An 18729-nucleotide genomic window follows, 5' to 3' on the forward strand; every position below is an offset into this window, starting at 1 on the left:
GGGTTTTCGATCCTGGGAGGGACTACACCTCGCTCCATAGTCCCTATTATTGTGCCTGATGTACCTCTAGTATCACACAGCTCCTAGCAGATTGAGCCAACAACCATCTTATACAGACATCTAATGCACATACTCACTCATCAAATAAGTGAGGTCATCAAATAAGATACACACATCCCAAGTCTAACCAAGTGAGGTCATGCATGTCTATGACTATGAATACGACTATTCGAATAGATTTACACTCTGCAGAGGTTGTACATTGTACCCACATAATATGCTCAGCCTCCAACTGTTGCAAGTGGAGGAGCAAATCATAACAAGACACTTTGACCACATCCCCTTATTGGACTATACTATGAGACACCCGAAGTGCTTCAGGTCTATGGAAGGGATGACATGGTATCACTAGGACCCTCAAAAAGAGTATGATTCCATAAACATCTATGAAGCACCTAATAGATGCTTGGGTGCTCGTTGCTCCCCTGGTCTCCCAGTAAAATGTCCAGCTAGATCGGGAGACAGAAAGGTCAAGTCCAACCCATAACAGGACTCATGGTTGCACTAGGGTGGCTTAGCATAATGGCGCAATAATTCAGTACTTATGCAGTCGGAGTATGCATCTTCAGCTGGCAATGAATATCATAGAGGTAACTCAAGCCTCCTAAGAGCATCCTCACCAGAGGACTACTCTACTTGCCCCTACTAAAACAGTTTTCACCCATTTTACACACCACATCAAGGATTCCATAATCACCAAAGATTCATAGCATATGAGTTGAATTTAATAATCAGTGAAACGACATCTCCGAAGAGATGTATTCTACTAGTGATACCTTTGAAGAGATGTATTCCATCTTAAGCATGCTAGATATCAAGATGTTGTCTGACGTTAATATAGATAACGACAAGTAAATTCTAGGATGATATATATTTAGAATAATGATTGCTTAAGATATGACAATTATTTGATATGATTTAACTACTGTAAGCAGTTGAAATTTTACAATACATAGCACATGCGATGATAAGTGAAGTTTTAACTTGACCAATTAGATTATTAAAAAACCATGGGCTCAACATGATCAAAGATATAGAACTTGCCTTCTCTGAAGCCTTCTTCTAAACCTTGGTTATGCGAATTCCTTTGATTTTACAAATACGATTACGATTAACGAAGGCTTATACTAGATAAGAATAAAATAACTCCAAATGGGAAAATAAATGAACCCTAATGGATATCATATTGAGATAGAAAGATTGATCTCGGATTTAGATGGATTTAGATGAAAAAATCGTTAAAATCGCAGTTAGAATAGAGAAGTTATGACTCTTAAAAGATTTAATCTAAAATTAAATCAAGAAATTACAAAATAACATTATTTATAGATAGGGCCCACAGGATGGAGGGGATTTCAGAGAGAGAGGGTAGGAGAGAGAGAAAGGGAGACCGACGGAGGAGCAGCCAGGGAGGGTGGTCCGCCGGGGGAGCCAGCGGCGACGCACGCACAAAGCTTGCCGGCGGCAACCTCCAAGGAGGCACGAAGGGGCAGAGCAGGGAGGGGGCACCTGGAGAAGCTAGCTTGCCGGCGGGGTCTCACCGGTGGCAGCTCGCCTATGACAGTTGGGCTCGAGCAGGGCCCGAGCTGGCAGTGCAGAGGGGCCGGGTGGTGGGAGGAGGCAACGCGTCAGCGGAGCAGCGAGTCGGTTGGCTGGGTGGCGCGGTGGAGTATGGCGGCGGTGGCTATCCATGTGCGTGGCTGCGCGGCGATTGCAGTGAGGGAGAGAGGCACGACGGAGCTGCTGGCGGAAGGCTGGGATGGCGTGGTGCACCGGGGCTGAGTGGGCTCGACCCGGTTGTGCAGGTGGAAGGCGACGACGGGGAGAGACCGGGACGGCGCACTGGCGGGGCCGCTGCTGAGCCAGTTGAGCGGCGCGGTGTGGTGCGCGGCCGAGCGGTGGCGTGGCTTGGCCGTAGCAGAGGAGAGGATACAGCTCGATCGGGCGGTGGCTTGGGGCGGCCGGCGTGGAAAGAGGAGCAGAGAGAAAGGTGTGCTTATCGAGGGAATTCGATGTTCATGGTGATGGCGAAGCTCGGGTGGACGATGCTTCGGCAACGGCGGTGGGAAGAACTTTGTCACAGGCGAAGAAGCAAGCAGGTGGGGTGAGTTCGGCGTTGTTGGTTCTCTAGTTTGGAGAGGGAGCAGTGGAAGTGTTGATGCTCTGTGTTTGTGATGTTGTATGTATGGCGGGGGAGAGGCTTTCTCGCAGGTACTATGAATGTGACAGAGAGAGCGGGAGGATATGGTGACCGGTCGGTGGCTTTTTCCGTGAGATGCTCAGAGAGGACTGAGAGGGAGAGAGACGTGAGAGAATGGGTGGAGCCGGCAATGAGATCCTCTGATGTTGGGCGATTCACATCAAAGGGAAGTTCAACCCATCAGCGCCGTCAAACAACCATCCAACGGCCGTAATGCTCCTCTGCTATGTGGCCCAACAGTGCTATGCACCGTGTGGTCCAATCCGGCTTGTATTTGAGTGGAGGGAAAAAGGTGAGTTTCGCACGTGAGATGTCGAGATAGAGGGAAAAAATTGGCTGTCCTATTTTAGCATGAGGAGGCATTCTCTAGAGTGAGAAGTCCATGAGCTGCTCTCTACTTTGCTCATGTGCGTAAATCTTCTTCGCCTCTCTTCCCCCATTTATCTTATCGGTGGCTCTTTGGAGCTCCTCCTGTCTCTCCTCATCAGGTTGCCTTGGAATTGATCAACGTTCCCTCTTATCTCATGGAAGAAGCAACTGATTGAAGATGTAGGTCTGTCATCAACACGAATTCTACACTCGTAAGATGAAAGGAGATAGGTGTGTGATACAACTACATGTTTATTCTTTCTGAATATGTGTCTTGTTCAGTGATCAATTTCTTTTGATGCAACTCTTGTTTGGTGCAAAGTGTTTTGGAGTACAATTTCTTTTGATATGTGTTTTAATTCAATTTTATCATATTCTAAACAACATCGAAATCTATGTTCAGTGGAAACAATCATTCATCACATTGTCTGTTTCAGTTAAAAAAAGATCAATGTTTAGGGTTCACATCTTCTGTTTAGAAAGCACCCATCAGGTTCAATGAAAAAGGCCACACCAAATGTAAAATGTTCAATGAGAAATTTTGTTCTTCAATTTGGTGCAATCTAATACTCAATTGATGTAAAAACAGCAATGCTCAGATAGAAGTAGATACTGTAGTACAACTTCATATTTGTTCTCTATGAAGGTGTGGTAATATATAGTTGGTGATCATAGTATGTGTATGCAATTTTTCGGTCAGCATGTGTATGCAATAATCTTATAATTGATCGCATTTTTTTTTTTACAGGGAGAGTCTGGTGCCTAGTTTGGTACCTCATGTTGGTATGGAATTTGGGAATTCAAATAAGTCTTGGATGTTTTTGCTTGGTTATGGAGGTCAGTAGGGTTTTAAGGTTAGAAAAAGGTACATGAACATAAGAAAGCCCGATGGCAAGATTACATCATGTAGATATGTTTGTGGAGATGAGAGTCATCCAAGAAAAGACCAAAGGGATCATCTAACAAAGTGTCCTCAAGCTGAAACAAGAATCGGTTGTCAAGTCCGCATGGGTCTTGCAATGGACCAAAAAAAGGGAAATTATAGAGTGACTAAGTTGATTCTGGAGCACAATCACGTCCTGTACTTGCCACAAACCTTGCACTTTATGGTATCACAAAGAAAAATTTCAGATCTATAAGCTTTTGAGATTGAAACAGCCGATGATGCCGAAATTGGGCCAAAGACAGCACATGAGTTGGCAAATCGCCAAGTTGGTGGATCACTTAATCTTACCTACACCCTTCGTGATCACAAGAACTATTGCAGAGCAAGCGCCAACGAGAGATGGAATATGGTTAAGCAGATAGCATGCTTATATTTTTTCTAGACAAAATTCTTAAGAACCGTCTTTCCAATATGCATTACAAATGGACTATGAAGAACAAACAACAAACATATTTTGGGCTGATGCTAAAATGATCACTGACTATACATATTTTGGTGATGTTCTTAGTTTTGACACTACATTTGGAACAAATAAAGAGAACATGCCTTTTGGTGTGTTTGTTGGATTCATAATTTTAGAGAAACAATAATTTTTGGTGTGGCTCTTATGTACGATGAAACATTTGAGTCATTCAAGTGGCGCTTTGAGGACCTTTCTAAAAGCACATAATGGGCGGCAACCTAAAACAATGTATACAGATCAAGATTTTGCAATGAAAAAAAAAAACAGTTAGAGAAGTATTTCTAGAAGCATGGCATGGACTGTGCACCTTTCATATTATGCAAAATGCTGTCAACATCTAACTCAAGAAAAGAAGGAAGAATTAAGTATCCTCTCATACTTTAGCTCATGCATGTATGAGTACGAGGATGAGGCAAAATTTGAAGAGGCATTTGACATGATGAGGAAAAAGGTGAGCAAGCAAACTTGGTTGGATAGTATATAGAAGTTGAAAGAAAAATAGGTTGAATGTTATATGAAGTACACAATTGAGTGAGAGTCTGAATAATGACCTGAAAATTCATTTCAAATCTGATTTTGATAGCATTCAGTTTTTTTAAGCATTTTGAAAGGGTGCTGCAAGGAAAAAGAAATAATGAACTGAATTCAGAATTTGATTGAAGGGAAAAATTACCTAGAATCAAAATAAGGACACCTATGCTGTTTCAAGCTAGCAAGTTTTACACATCTGTTATATTCGAAGCTTTTTAAGGTGAATATGAAAGATCCATGACAACATGCACCAAGGTATTAGATGGAAATAATGAATATCTTGTACCAATTGGGAGTCTTGAGGGAGATTTGACCTTTGAGGAGGAGTACAAAGTTATTGGTGATCCTTTGGAGCAAAAAATCGTATGCAGCTACGGGTAATTCAACATAATTGGGATATTCTGTGCCCATGCTCCGATCAACATCAAGTCACTACCGACTCAATATATACTAAAGAGATGGACACGAGAAGCGCGGAGTGGAACAATACAAGACAACCAAGGAAGAAACATAATTGAGAATCCAAGGTTAGATGTTATGCTTCACTATAAATTTCTATCACACCAATTTCTCAATTTGGCACACCAAACCGCCAGCTATCCAAAATGCAGCTTGTTAGTAAACAATGCACTTAACATGCTTAGCAAGCAAGTTGAAGAATAAATCAATGCATGTACTAGTATTGTCGATCCATGTAAAGTCTGCACAAATGTTATGCCCCCAAATGACTTGTTGAGTAATGCATGCCTAAAGAAAAAGGTGGTCCGCGTAAGAGTTTCAAAGAGAAAAAGAACTTGGCTTGATAAGAAGCGAAAGACTAGAAAAAAAAATAGAGTAAAAAAGAAAAAGTTCGATGGTATTATTTCAAAAAAAAATTGCATTTCAATGTTATTATTCATCCTTTGATATTATTTTCTTGGAAAAAACAAGAGGCTGGGGAAGAAGCACTCCATATTGGTGTAGCAGCATAAGTGGCAAATGATAGTGCTTCTAAGGACAAGGAGTAGTCTGGAGAATACACGGTCCTTAATAGCTTCACTCAACTCTTGACCAGACCAGTCAATGATGATCTTTTACTGAAGAATTATTTTAGCAATGGAGTTGTGTTCTGGACAACAACTCAAGATTTGGTGCAAACAATCCTGGAAAACTTTTGTTGGATATATGGTTCATTTTGTTTTGTTTAGATGTTGCAACAACCTTTTGTATAGCTTGCTCAGTCCTATGTATGGTGCAACAGCCTGTGGACTGCTTTGATACTAGCAGCACTGAAGTTGCTTTTGGTTTGATACTAGCAGCACTAAATTCCCTTTTGGATAGATGTGGACTGAATGTTTTGTAAAACCATACTATATATATGGTTCGTTGTATTCCCAATTTACAATTCAATTCACAATCTCAATTTACAAACTCAATTTACAATCAATCTACATTCTCAATTTACAATCTCAATTTACAAACTCAATTTACAATCAATCTACATTCTCAATTCACAATCTCAATTTACAAACTCAATTTACAATCAATCTACATTCTCAATTTACAATCTCAATTCACAATCACATTCAGTTGTGATTCACATTCTCAATTTACAAAGTCTTCAGTCTAAAGCAATGTATAGTGTTTTTTAATTTTCAGCCTTGAATGTTCAATGATCAATGTCCAGACATCGATTTGCAGCAACAAAATGTTTGCAAGTGTTACGTGTTCTCTATCCAGGAATTGCACATCTGAATTGGCAACTTGAAGTCATCACACTTGACAACATTCAGTCATTGCTGAATCAATTCACAAAAACATTCAATCATAGGATTCTCAATTCACAAAACATTCAGCGACTACAATTCTCAATTGACAACATTCAGTCACTACATTCTTAATTCACAAAAAAAATCACAAAACAAATATTCAGACATGGACACAATGCTTCTGTAAGCAAAATTGATACTTCTGCTGATGCTCCAGGCTGTCGTTGCGTCTGATGCAAATGCTCAATGTTGCTGTTGCATCTGAAACCCGGCGCCTGAAGCTGCTACTGATGCAGGTCACATCCTCTTGCGTCGGATCGGGCTCGAGGGCACGGCAGCTTGTGGTAGTGTAGGCTTAGTAGATCAATGGAGGCGATCAGTGGTGCGATGCTCAGCTAACCTCCCGTGGTGGTGTGGTGCTTGCATGGTGGCTCACGGTGTTGCGGGATCAGTGGCGCAATGCTCCCAAGACCTCCAGCAGCAGGGCGCGATCAGCATCGTAGCTCTAATCCGGTCTTCCCGACCTTGAGCCTCTTCCTTATCCAAATCTTGATCCCCTGCAGACCTGACACTGAAGCAGACCCGGATCCCTCCCATGCCTCCTCCACCATCGCGTCGCAGAGTCAGCCTCGCCGTCACCCGTAGCCAAGCTCAGGTCTAGGATGGAGCCGACGTGGTGGGTGGGCCAGGGTGGGCACAAAGATCTCACCGGGGGACGAGAGGGCATCCACCAGTCTCAAGCTTGGGATTGGGGCTGAAGAGGGGGGTATCAAGGGCGGTATCAAGGTAACCGAGGCTATAGAGCTTGTTCGAGATGTGGCGGAGCATGAATTTGCAGAGGAGCTCTGGCAAGGGGGACATAGAGGCGTGGACTGGACGGAGGCAAGTGTGGGGTCTGGAGGTGGAAGAGGAGGGGAGGGAGAGGATAAGCCACCATTCAATCCAGCTTGGACATTGATCCAGCACCGACTGCCCTCTGACGTAGATTCCTTCGATGTCAGAGGAGTTGGCGGCTGTGTAAGAGAGGTACTTAGAGAGAGATTGAGAGAAGGGAATAGACAACATAGAGTGGGAAAAGCTCTTTGGAAAAAGATACGAGGAGAGAGGAAATTTGGATGTTAAATTCCAATAAATGTATTTGAATTTGAAACTATATTTATGATAATTCAATCCAAATAACTTGAATTTGAATTTAGTTGGGGCAATTCAAATTAATTCAATTTGAATTTGACAATATTCAGAATGAGGATTTAAATTATGAGATTTGAACCTGAACTAAGATTGAATCGAACTGAATTGAATTTATGAAGTGAATAAATCTAGAAAGCATTTGATTAGATCTTGAATGATTCAAATTTGCATTCAAATGCAAAATCGGCGAGGATTTGGATTGAGCCAGAGGGGAATTCGATAGACAAACTGGAACTTGAAAATAGCTTCGATTAGGGTTGTGAAAATAGCTTCGATTAGGGTTGAGTTTGGGATAGACTCAACATTTTGATTTGAAGAATTTGGGATTTTATTTTGGGATAAGGGAAGTCAGTCTAGGATAATTCAATTTTAAATTGAATTATTGACTAGAGTTGGATTTGAGTTTAGCTGAATCGAACCAAGACAGGATTCGAATTTGAGATACATTCAAATTCGGAACACCTCACAAGAATCAAGAACACCAAGAATTCAAAAATGTAATTGCTCAAGTTAATGCAGGTTTTGAATTTGGAAATTAACTCTGGTGAATTTTGGAATACAGTCCAAATAATAATATGTATATATGCACATACGAATATATACATACACACACACATATTTCATGTATTTTAAGTTGGCTTAATTATTTAAGAATTTTTTTAAACAGGAGTGAATTTTTGCTATTTCCTAAATGCTAAAACACATGGTGTTACATATATATTGAAAGTTATGTTGTTGGCTATGCATGAATCATATCATAAACATGGAATCTTGCATTGGAAATTTTGTCGATGTCTTATGGCGGTGACCGTATCGGTACAACGTCGTATGTTGCCCGTGGAGGGGTACGACGTACACACTTACATTGTCTACGAATGGGTAAGGGTGAGAAAGAGCATGGCATATGCATACATCTGCATGCACGTGGATGTCTTTACTTTAATTGCATCGATGTTGTTCTTATATTGCAAAGAAATCTTTAATAGTGTTTTGGATGACACTGCTATGGTGAATCATAGCTAGTGGATGATAGCATGTGGTTGTTATGGTATTATTAGGCTTAGTTATGTTTTTTCCCATATATTGTTAACATGTTCAGTTTATTACGTTTGTTAAGATGAATGTTTAATCAATTGTAGCTAAATAGATTGTTAAAGTAATTCACTTACTGAGATTCTTGAATCTCACCATTACTATCTTTCTAGGTGCGCCTTGAGGTGACGCCAAGCATTTAGGATGGGTAGTAGCACGACATTTGCACAACCACCACCACTTTATGTTTAGTCTTGTTGTGGTGCCAGTTGGTGACTCTTAGCCGTTTCGTGGTATGACGGTCTTGTCATGATGTGGATGTATGTTCGAGGAATGTTCCTCGTTTGTTAGGATGTTTGATTCTATTAGTGTGCTAGTAATATCTATATATAACTGTATGTGTTTGTTTTCTTCTGTCATATCCGTTTTTAGGGGAGGTGCTGCCAAAATTTTCTTGATCGGTGGGCCCCGTAGGTAGGTTAGTAATGCTTTGGGCTTGTGATGGTCCCTGGGGTGTTACAATGTTATATTTTGGAATTGAAGAAATGTATTTTCCTATCTCATAATGTATAGGTCAATAGAGTCAACATGACGATCAACAACAAGGAGGATCAGGACTAAGTGGGTGACTTAGGACCGGATGATCAGAAGGCCAGGTGAAATCATGGGTGATACACACCGTACACATGGAGCAGTGAAGAAACATTGGATGGTTGATCAAGAAAGTGGGTTGACCAAGTCAAAGGCGATCGGGGTCGGTACAAGTGATGAGGCTCGCTGACGTGGAGGATTGCGAGATGAGGTCACACGTGTCAAGATTGGAAAGAGTTGCTTCCGGTGGAAGCAAACAAGGAGTCATGCTTTGAGAATGTGCAAAATGGTTTGGTGGTTTAGCCTCAAAACTGTGGGCCATGGATAGTGTTTGATGAAAACACCCTTATGGAAGGGTAGGTGTGTGTTGATGTAGAGGCATTGAGTATGTCAAAATATCCAAGAGGATAAGATGAGGGGGCTAACTGTGTTGCCCCCTTGGGTGTGGAATTAGGGTTTATGAGAAGGGAGGAAAAAGATGGAAGGAAGAGATGGCTCTTTATTCTTGAGGTTTTTTTTTCATCATAGGCTTGGTGTGCTATGGAGTGCCAGTAATCCAACCTTCTTAAGGTAATACAAAGGTTCAATTTTATGCATCCTTGTGCATCCATCCCTGTTATGTGTTTTGGATGAGACACCAATGTTTTCCCCTTCCTTTTTGGTGATTTTTATTTTTCTCCTTGTGCTGCAATTTTTGATGAGTTCTTGTGAGTCTCCAAGGTGCTAGGACATATGAGAACACCTCTTGAATTATCTTGGATCAATCCATCTCACATGAATCACAAATTTGGATTTCTTGCACTTGTTCATCTATCACTTCAGTTTCTCCAAAAATACATGAAATTTGTGATGATTACTTGATATTTTTGGGTGGATATTTTTATGGTGATTCTACGTGTCTATATGTACCTCTAGTTCAAATTTCATTGAATTTGGAGATTGTTTGATTAGATTTCACCTTTTGGATCTTGTTGGCTCAAGAGGGTTTTGTTTTGTTTTCTACGTAGCCATGAGTCAAACCACCGGAACATGAGTCAGACCACCAAGGGTAGTAGTTAGACCACCAAGAGTAGTAGTCAAACTGCCAAGACCCATGGTCAAACCACAAAGGGGACAAAGTTTTCAAATCTCTCTATTCCCCTCGTAGTCAGACTGACCTGACTTACGGTTAGACCGCTGGAGCTGCTTTGGTCAGACTACAGGAGCTTAGAGTGTCTACCTTTGTTTGTTCCTATTGCATTCTTACTTATGATTTGCATCAAGGCTTTTCTAGGTTGGTTCATAAGGTTAGTAGTTCCTCATCAACTACGCGATCTTGTCCAAGATAAAAGAGATGCACATCATGTGATAATTAAGAAATTTCATCCAAAATTTGGTGAGGCTCCTATTGACCCCTCTCTAGTCGCCTTGCTCAGTCCTTCAATTTGTATGAAAACCTGGTAAGGATCAGTTGTTGATTTTCACCGACTTTGTGATCCAAAGACGACGTTGATAAGGGCGGTGTTGAAATTTTATCTTTGCTGGCCAAGTTTAAGCTCTTTTGCTAACTCTAACCGATTCTTGAGCCATGGTGACAAGAACTCACTCTTATGTCTTAGTGTCCACAAGATTTTGGGATGTGCAGAGTTGCTACTGAGGATGAACACAAGAAGAGGGATTATGGTCTTGAGGAGAACAAACTATTGGCTAACCGGCTAGCCCCTATCTGTCTTCCATGGTGTCACCAAAACAGAGCTCATTTGTGCATTAGAGGAGCATACAAGACAACTACTTGCTAGTCCAGTAGATGGCTAGAGCACTGCACAGGCAAAAGAAGCTGTGGATTCTCCTTAAGCTAGATATTTCAAAGTCCTTCGACTCTGTCTCGTAGCTGTTCACCGTTGTTGCTTGAGGTGCTTTGCCACTTGGGTTTCAAATGAAATTGGTGCAATCTCATGTGTGTTCTGCTTTCAACGGCCTCCACAAGAGTGCTCCTCAATGGTGAGACAATTGAACATCATCAAGGGTTGAGGCAAGGTGACTTGTTGTCCTCCATGTTGTTCATACTAGTGATAGATGTGTTAAACAACCTCGTCAACCATGCCAACCGAGGGCCTCGGCATGCAACATCTCACACCTCGTGTCACTGTACGCTAATGATTTGGAGCTCTTTCATAGGCCAATGGCTGCATACTTGGACATGATCAAGGAAATCCTAAGCGTCTTTTGTGTGGACTCAAGATTGCACATGAACATTGGCAAGTGCTTTGTCACACCAATCCAACGTCTAAATCTCGAGCTTGTCACAATTCAAGTGCTGCTACCTCGTGAGCTTCAACAATTCCTGTGCACCTACCTTGGCCTATCGTTGACACTTCAGGAGCCAAAAGGCCGAGCTGATGCCGCTCATCGACAAGATTGCAGATAAACTGACGGGTTGGAGAGTGGCTCCTGGTTTAAGTGATGCTCACCTCCATCCCGATATATCAGATGATGGCGATGGAGCTACTATAGTGGGAAATCAAAGCAATAGACAATGTGCGACACAAATTCCCTCATAAGGACATGAAGGAGGCCAATGGAGGCCACTTCCTTGTCGCTTAGAGCAAGGTGTGCCAGCCGCTCAAGCTAGGTGGGCTAGGGATTCACGATCTCAAGACATTAGGTTAGGTGCTATGCATGCGATGGTTGTGGCTTTAGAAAACTCAACCAAACAAGATTTGATCCCCTTCATGTTGCTAGTGCATTCTAATGTACATGTCCTCTTCTCCATTGCCCTTCAGTCTATGATCGGCAACAGGTGCTCTATGCTGTTCTAAATGGATTGTTGGATACATGAATGTTAGACTGGCAATCTAGCACTGCAAGGGGTGGATGTCAACCTCGTTGAATGGTGGTGGAGTGCTAATCTCATGATGGACAAAGTGGCTCGCAAAGGCTTTAATTTGCTGGTCATCCTCGCTACTTGGAGGATTTGGAAGCTTCACAATGACTACATCTTCGAGCAATAGTGGATTCAGGACAAAAGTGGAGCTATGGCGGATTAGTGTGTGCAAGACCAGCATAGGAAGTTCATTGATCCACAATCAGTATGGTGATTAGACATATCACAGACACACAAATGAATTGTTATGAAGAACCGTCTATCATGATGCACTGTCTGTGATAATGTGAATATCACATACAGGTGGACCTACAAACTATTTGTGATGCACAGAGCAAACACAAAAAAAGCCCACGATAATTGTGATTTGGTTCACCTACACACCGCACAAATTACCTGAGACAAGCCAATAACACGTACTTTGCAAATCAGATCTAATACAACTCCATGAATGTCGGATCCTTTGTGAGCAGCTCGCCAGCCATCTCCGATCTGGGTCCTACTTGATCCACGATGTGGCAAGAAACTTGTGTCAAAATCTAATCCAAACAAGGAACATACAACATTTTTTAATGCAAAGACCGGATTTGGGTGCCACCGGGGATGTGTATTGAGGAGCAACATAGCTAGTGGGCGAGGTCACGAGGAGAGGGAGGGCATTTGGGGGCCGATGGCCTATTGGCCACCGTCCTGGCAGTGACGCTGAGGGATTACAATGATGGGTTCAGGGCACCGAGTTCAAGCATGTCACACAACGACTATGTGATGGCTAGATTTGAGCTCAGAGATGGAGGATCAAACTGGTGACAATATTGAGGTCTCGGGCACTGATGGATTAAGGAGGAGACGTGGTGGGTTGGAGCAGAGGAGGAGCGAAGGTGGAGCAAAGGGGAGGAGACAAGAGTCCTGACGGTGGCTTGGAGACGCTACATGGTGGTGTGGCGGCCGAGCAGGTTTTTAGATGGGATATTAGGGTTTTCTCAGTTGGGCCTAGTTTGGGCCAGAAATAAATGAGGTAGACTTTGTTACACATGATACTTGGTCGGCTGGCCCATATGCTGCCATCAACCCATCTGCTCCTGCTCGTCTTCAACTTCATATCAACAAGCCGTAGAGATTTTTTAGTGCCTCTCTTGGTGTTTGGGTATGTTACAAATTTCATGTCGGACCTAGAGATGCTTCAAAAGAAAAAAAAAGATGACGGAATTTAATTTTGGAATGCTAGTTGCATGTACCCAAATGGTTGCCTCCTCTGACGTGGACAACGAAGGTCAACGTTGATGGTGCAATGGTGATAAACAAAAATAGGGGAGCATTAGCTACTATCTATCGTGACTCATCTGGTGTCTACTTGGGCTCCTATGTTGTAGTATTTATAGGTATAAGCGATCCATCTATATTGGAGGCAATGGCATGCCATGAAGCCTTATCTCTCATGCTAGACTTGAATGTTCAGAAGCTTCGCTTTATGTCGAATGCAGCCAATGTGATGCATGACATTAATGAAGGAAGCCGCTGCCAGTATAGATCTGTCCTGAGGGAGATTGAAGATCAATGATCGCCCTTCTAGGAAACCACTTTTATTCATGAAGGAAGAAATTTGAACAAAAAAGCACATCTTGCTAAGATCGCTCTTTTGCTGGATCGTGGTCATCATGTTTGGCTCTTGGAGCCGTTAGACCCTTATATTTTATTATCCTAAAAAAAGTAAGTGCTATTAGCTCAAAGCTCATCGTCGCTTGTCGCACTGGAGGGGGGGGGGGTGTTGGCACTACTAGCACCTCTGGCCCTGACGCGGGGGGGGGGGGGAGCGGGTTACTAGCCACCTCTGGCGGCTGCGTGGATCCAACCTTGTTTTTGACGGTGGCTCACCAGACATCAACAAAGTGCAGTAGGCAATCATGGAGGAGGCCGAGCTCTGGTGCGTCGTGGGAGTGAGAGCGCTGGCGCAACTGCTCTCTTAGGATGGCTGTCAATTGTTGCTTCAGTTCTCTCTAAAAATTTTGTGGCACGCATGTTCCTATAGGACCGTTCAGTTCGAGTGTGTGCTTCACTATCAGACTACGCTAATTTTTACATTTAGGCCCCGTTTGGTTGCAAGAAACGTTTCAGATTCTCTGGTGATTCTCTAGGATCCCTACCAAACGCACCAAAACGTGAAACGTTTCACCTTGAATCACCTGAAACGTTTCTCATTTTTAATACTACGAGGAGAATCACCTAAAATGGTGTTTCACCCGTTTCTAGAATCACTCAGGTCATTTTTCTTCAAGAATCCGAATCCAGAATCCCTGCCAAACGTTTTCAGAAAATTGAGGGTGATTCACCAGAGAAACGTTTCCAGGGAGAATCTGAAACCGAAACGTTTCTGAGAGAATCTGGAGCCCTGCCAAACGAGCCCTTAGAATTGAGATGCAGTAAGCTTATGCAATTACCTGAAGGACATTTTCTTTATTTTTTATTACATCGGTTCCATCCACGAGGATAAATTATTGTGATTAGCAAACGGACAATAAACCAAACTATATTTGGGGATTACTCCCTCTATTTTATAACATTTGTCCACAGCCCACCATGCACACTAACCAAGGAAGTACCGGATCCAAAAGAATGTTAGTGTGAAAAGACCATGTATACCATTACTAAATGGCATAACACAACCATATTTTCTCTTTCAAAACATTTAATTAGGTGCAGAGGGTTGAAAGATCACAAAACTATGCTCTTGATTTCCTCAATAGAACAAATATATTGAAACATGTACTCCCGAGGCAAATGACAAATATTATAAAACGGAGGGAATACAAAACAATCATTTTGCATCCCTCGAGAACTCAGGCACCTCAAAGTCTTAACTTTTAAGAATCATTTAAGCAAAACATCAACAGTCCCGTCTACTTTACAGAACTTACAAAGGTCAAACGACACATGATGTAAAAAATTCGCCATTGGCTTTTGGTCTAATTACACTATCACATCGTTCTCACCTCTCATAGACATCTGCAAATGATTTGCTTGACATGCTTGGGCACATGCTGAAAGAAACACATGTGCCTATCTGCAATTCCGTTCCTTCTGCTCTGCTCTAGATCTGGACGTTAGAATGAAATGGGAACCTAGTCTTTAACTTTGGAGATGATGCTGGCAACTTGTTTACGCCGGTAAGTGTGCTTTGAGTTGATCCTTGTTTGAATTTGCAAGCACCAAGTACGATTTGATCGTTCTACACCGATCCCTTTCTTGCAGATTAAGATATGGTAGTGGTGACAGACTGGCATGTGTTATGGAGGTAACTCCAAGTAGTAATACTCAACTGAGATCCACATAACATTCTTTTTTCCTACCATTGAGATGAGGAATAATTAATTTAATAATGAAAAGGGGACCATGTGCTGATAAAAAAAAAGTTGAATTCCTAGGGTGCCCCATGTGAAGAACCACAGCCACGAAACTAATCCAGGATTGTCGCCGGGTTCATTGCCGAAAAGTTGCATTCCTCAGTCCTCAGAATGTCACCCTGACTCCATTGGAATTTATAGGATGATAGTGAAGACAAGAGGGAGGTGAATAGACATCTCATAAAATTTCTTTTAAAATTGATAACCTTCTTCTAGTTATACCTAACACACCTCAAAACACATGAGCGGAAGCAAGTAGAGAGAAAAAACGAAAAGAACCGAAAACATGTGACTCTATAGATAGGATATGAACATAAGGTTCCATTTAAGAATATTCTATGATCTTAGTCACAAAAATCTCATAACTTTCAAAGAAAAACAAGAAGATAGTCACCAAGCAAAAAAAAAACTCTCTAGTACAAGAAGATGGTCACCGGCAAAGAAACTCGCCCAAACACCATGTGAACTCATCACACGTTAGTCCAAATCAAAATTCTTGTAAAAAGACCAAGTTGCACCAAAAATGTGAATGCCGAATGGTCCGACGTTCACACCAGTATAAGCACCGGACCATCCAGTGTGTACGCTCCCTCTAGCTCTGGAGTTCCTCTGAAAAAATACTTTGGTGATACTCAGGTGTTCAGTCATGCCGGTCACCGGACCTTCCAATAAGTACAACATTAGTTAGGTCATTTTGCAGCATCTCTGTTAAATGGTCTAGTATTCAAAACCTCTCAATATATCAGACCTTCTAGAGAATAGATCAGCTCTAGCATCGAAAACTTGTATCTCTGTTAAATGCTCCAGTGCTCTCTGAGCCTATCACCAGATCATCCGGTGCAGCATTCAAATTTTGCCAATAGACAGAATGCTCCAGTTTATCCTTCCACAAAGCACCGGACTATCCAGTGAGAACATTTTTTCTCACATCGGATTGTCCGGTGAGCACACTTTTTCTGGACTCTGAAACAGACAACTCCAACTCCAAATTTGGTCAATTTCAAACATAAACAAGCTTATGCAATCTTAAAATCATCAAAACAAATCAACAACCTTGTCGATCACTCATCACATATAAATCAATGCACATTTCAACTTGGTTTCTCAATTTTCCCCTTGACGAGTGCATTGACAACACCTCAAAGCACAAAGATTTTGGTTTGAAGAAGATAGGCTCATCCAATTGAATAAGAACTCAAGAAAGAGCAAAAACATGTCACTTGGTATAAGAAAGATTGCATAAGAAGTAAGAGAGGCAAAAGACAATCCAAAAACCTCAAAAGAGCAATAAAAGCTCAAAAACACAAAATCAAATGCTCCCCCTTGATGAATGCATATTTTTCATGTATGCAAGATTCTTCTTTGTGATTTGGTGCATATTTTTATTTCTCCCCTTTTTCATTCATTTCTCCCCCTTGGCAATGCAAACATCAAGAACAAAATATTATGCAATGTATGAACATGTAATCCTAATGAGCTTTCATAAATACCACAAAGTATTTGCAAAAGCTAGAAATGTCAAAGGGCTATGGAAAGTAAAAAATGGAGTTCACAAATGCACGAAGGCTAAAAAAGAAATAGTGACACAAGAATATGAAGTTGTACAAGATAAACCCAAAGAATTAGTTAGCGCATTTAATTTCACATAGCCGAATCATATTCAAAGCGAGCACCACATAAGCATCCACTCGTGCCGAGGCAATACAAACATTAAGAACTAGCCAACTTCAATCTCAAACTAGACAAATAACCATTCATGACAGTATGCTTTGCAAACGTTCATATATGAAACCAAGACTTAGTTAGATCAAGTGATTTAAAACAAAATTTAGCAATTAGGCACATTTGTTTCATTTTTGTCCTCAAGTTACCTCTTATCCAAACAAAGTGTCGCGCGACTGGGTACGGCAAATACCTTGAGGCTTCAAGGCAACCGTATTGAATCACATTTTAGCATAAGATACTTGATTTCACAACATTACTCATATTTTAACAAAGAATTAAGTTTTCACAAGATGAAGTCAAGTAGTGTCTTTGCGACACAAGAAACATATGTTCTCCCTAAGGTTCTATCATGGGCTAAACATTTGACGAAGACAAAAAATACAGTGCAATGTTCCCCAATCGACTGACTTGAACCAAGCAACCTAGAGCAAGAAATTCATCAAACTAGCCTTTACACAAGCATTGACTAAGCCAAAGCAATTATAAACATGATGATCAAGAATGTAGCATTTTATAGTCTACATGATTCATAAAATTGGCAAATTTCATCTTAAGAAAAGCTAGCTTGCTTGACATGTTTCATGTCAAAGCATCAAGAGGAGTCTAAGATTAAAAGCTTGCTCCGCACAACTACACAACTTAGTCCAAATTCAATTCTAACAATCAAAAATGCTAAAAACATATAAGTCAAAGTTCAACTACTATATTTATCTTACATGATGTGATGCAATACAAATACAATAAAAATAAGATAAAGTATATACAAAGGCAACTTCCCCTCACACAATGCCATAGGGATGGCACACGTCAAGCTCTCCTCAAATAGGTAAATCTAGTAGCATCTAGAAGCTTGGTGAAGATATTGGCTAGCTAGTGTTGGGTATCAATGTATTTCAAGTCTATATCCCTCTTCTCATTGTGGTCTCTCAGAAAGTGAAATCCCACATCTATGTATTTAGTTTTTGAGTGTTGGACTGGATTATTGGCTAAGCTTATAGCATTGGTATTATCACACAAAAGTGACACACTCTTAAAATCTAACTCAAAGTCCCTCAAGGTAGCAACTATCCATAAAATTTGTGAGCAACAACTAGCGGCAACTACATATTTAGCTTCAATAGTAAACTGTGCAACGCTAGACTACTTGCAAGAAGACCAACATAAAAGAGAAGAACCCAAGAAATGACACGTATCAGAAGTACTCTTCTTGTCAATTCTACACCCAGCAAAATCCACATCAGAAAAACCTCGAAGAGAAAGCGAAGAGGAAGCAGAAACCAGAGTCCATACTCGAGAGTGTGCTTGAGGTACCTTAGAATGCATTTCACTACTTGACGGTGAGACGTCCTCAGTGAAGCTTAGAAGTGCGTGCAGATGCAAACGACGAAGTGGATGTCTGGTATTGTCGCCGTCAGGTACGGGAGGGAGCCAATCATGCTCTTGAACTCCCGCTGGTCTATCGCTTCGCCATCTTAATCTAGATCAAGCACAGTCAAAGTAGCCATCGGTGTCGCCAAGTGCTTTGTGTTGCTCATGTCAAACTTCTTCAGCAGCTCCTTGGTGTACTTCATCTAGTGGATGAATATACCCTGCTTCCATTGCTTGATTTGAA

The 18729-nt window shown here is 41.5% G+C and overlaps 1 pseudogene; it reads left to right on the plus strand.

Annotated features, from left to right (window-relative positions):
* Nucleotides 1-1403: 1403 nt before the first annotated feature.
* Nucleotides 1404-18729, plus strand: part of LOC133895105 (ABC transporter A family member 8-like) — a 33282-nt pseudogene continuing 15956 nt past the window's right edge.

This window comes from Phragmites australis, chromosome 16 (genome assembly GCF_958298935.1).
Source record: "Phragmites australis chromosome 16, lpPhrAust1.1, whole genome shotgun sequence".
Taxonomy (NCBI): Eukaryota; Viridiplantae; Streptophyta; class Magnoliopsida; order Poales; family Poaceae; genus Phragmites; species Phragmites australis.